The sequence below is a fragment of the Apis dorsata genome, unplaced genomic scaffold, assembly GCF_000469605.1.
Source record: "Apis dorsata unplaced genomic scaffold, Apis dorsata 1.3 scaffold_32, whole genome shotgun sequence".
NCBI classification, from domain to species: domain Eukaryota; kingdom Metazoa; phylum Arthropoda; class Insecta; order Hymenoptera; family Apidae; genus Apis; species Apis dorsata.
Genome location: NW_006263334.1, coordinates 721,076 through 723,474, shown reverse-complemented (window position 1 = coordinate 723,474; position 2,399 = coordinate 721,076). Strand labels below are relative to the sequence as shown.

Sequence of the window (2,399 nt, the reverse complement as noted above, 5' to 3'; positions counted from 1 at the left end):
ATTGAAAAAAAAAAAAAAAAAAGAAAAAAAGAAAAAAAAGAAAAAAATAACACAAACAACTTTGGTGTTTAGAAGTACACGCAATTTTTGTAGCTCGTAGACTGACAACAAACAGAGATTCCTTTACACTCGCAAATTTAAATCGTATAACAATCGTATCCGGAACGAAGGAGAAGAAAAACGATCGAGAGGGCCGCTCGAAAAAAAAAAAGAAAAAAAAAAAAAGAAAATTTTCGTCACTTTCTCCGTATTCCCCTTCGTATCTCCATTATTCTCCCATCCCAGAGGAGAACGTACGCCAATATTCCGTAAAATTATCCAATTATAGACTCGTGGAAAATTTGAAATTCGATTGATATCGATCGATGGTACGGATAGCGGCCCTCCGACGCGTTAAACGACGCTCGAACGTTTCGTTCTTTCGCTCGTACAATCGCGAATAATCGTATTGATTGAAAACAATTGATACGATTCGTGATCTCAAGGCTCAAATCTCGAGATGTCTACGTCGTTTGGAAGGGAAAATTGGAAAATTGGAAAATTGGAAAGCGAAAGGATCGAAACGCGAGGCGACAAAGTATGGACGAGAAAATTCGTCCAAAAGTATTGCGCTTACCCCGCCCGAGTTAGAGCAGAACAGAAAAATTATACTTATATATAAATATAAATATATACATATATATATATATATATATACATACACATATACATACATATATCAAATATAAATGATTCGATACATACGTATGAGAAAAAAAAAAATGACGCGCGTGACGAAAGCATTATAAAGTTGCGTTCGCGGTACGAGATATCTTTACGAGATAATTCTAGCACGAAGTAATCAAACCTAAAAAAAAAAAAAAAAAAAAAAAAGGTGTATCGATGGTTAATAATAGAAATCGACGATTTCGCTTCGACCAAGCCCCGAAAAAACAAACGGATCTAGCCTTTATCGTTGAAATCGAACGTTTAATAAAAAAAAAAAAAAGATCGAATCTCGAAAATTATTATTCCGTTCAAAGGAACGATTTAACTTTTCGAACTTTTCTTTGAAAAGTTTACGTTTCTTTATCGCGTTGTCCGAACTTTTTGATAAGATATTTATCGTTTTATATTATTTTTCCTAAGAAAATATTTTCGGATTATCCCGGGGGTTTTTTCTTTTTTTTTTAATTCGTTCGAGGAAAAAAACTTTCAACGGAGCAATAAACGATAAAAAAAAAAAGTAACACGGACCATTCAAACAAACATTGTACGCGCGCGATAAAGGTTAGAGAATCCGTTTACCAGATTACCAAGAAGGTGTCATTATTGTCTTGGACGATGACCTTCTCCCAGCGATAAATGGAGAATCGTATCGTGAAGAGAGAAAAGCAACGGATCATCTCTTGGTCCAACTTGGCTATCCGATTTCTATCGATCGCTTTCGAAATCCTTCGATTCTTTCTCCCATCTCGAAAAATCTATCTCGAAAAATCTACCGTTTTTCGTCTCGAGAACTCGACTTGTAACGTCTTTCAACGACTTGATCATCTTTTGCAAAAAAAAAAAAAAAAGAAAAAAAAACGTAAGCGAGGCAACGAATGAACATTTGAAGAAGAAAGAGAAAGACACGAGCAGATTGTTGACGACAAAAAAAATCTGATCGGCCTACAAACATATCCTAAACCTGTTTCTTTAAGGGTACATCAGGCACGAGGACACTTTCGACGATTCCTACTCCTCGAACATGTCCTCGTCCGATGTTTAAATCGCACGGACAATCCTTATTGTGAACGAATGCAATCATCTGTAAACCTGTAGACGAAAGGTTTCCTTCCTTTCTAAAAACGGCTAAGCACACACGTTTTCTACCGTATCTCGATGCGAATCTCTCGCGTCAATTATCGACCGCCATCGTATCGGTTGTCGCGTTGTCACATCTATTCCTATTTTCCTCTTTTTCTTCTTTTTTTTTCTTTTTTCGTGGCAACGCTTGCACTCGTCGGTCGTCGTCGTAATATTTCACGAAGCTCTTCTCGAGGAGAGATGAAAAATTCGAAAAATTTTAGGAAAAATTTGGGAAGGGAAATACGATATCTTTTTTTAATCCTCTGAAAGCTTGGAAACTCTCGTAGGAATTATGGATAGAGGTCGGCGCGCGGCGATCACGCGGAACGACCTCGTTCCATTCCGTTCCGTTCCGTTTCATTTCGCTTCGTTTCTTTCTAAACCCACTATTCAGCTATTCTCTCGTCGAGGAACTCGCGATAATTATTTTAACCTCTCGAAAACGACGAAACCGAGTAAACGGAAAGGAGAAGGAAATGTTTCCCTCTCTCCGTCGTACACCGTCGTCACTTTTTTCTACGAAAAAAACAAAAACAAGATTCAGCCTTCCGATGTCGAGTACGAATCGA

The 2,399-nt window shown here is 37.5% G+C and overlaps 2 long non-coding RNA genes across 4 annotated transcripts in view; both read right to left on the bottom strand.

Annotated features, from left to right (window-relative positions):
• LOC102675205 overlaps positions 1-2,399 on the bottom strand; it is a 109,605-nt gene that overhangs the window by 100,591 nt on the left and 6,615 nt on the right. The gene's annotated exons all lie outside the window — the stretch shown is intronic.
• Positions 1-2,399, bottom strand: part of LOC116185995 — a 12,377-nt gene that overhangs the window by 9,153 nt on the left and 825 nt on the right. The window lies entirely within an intron of this gene.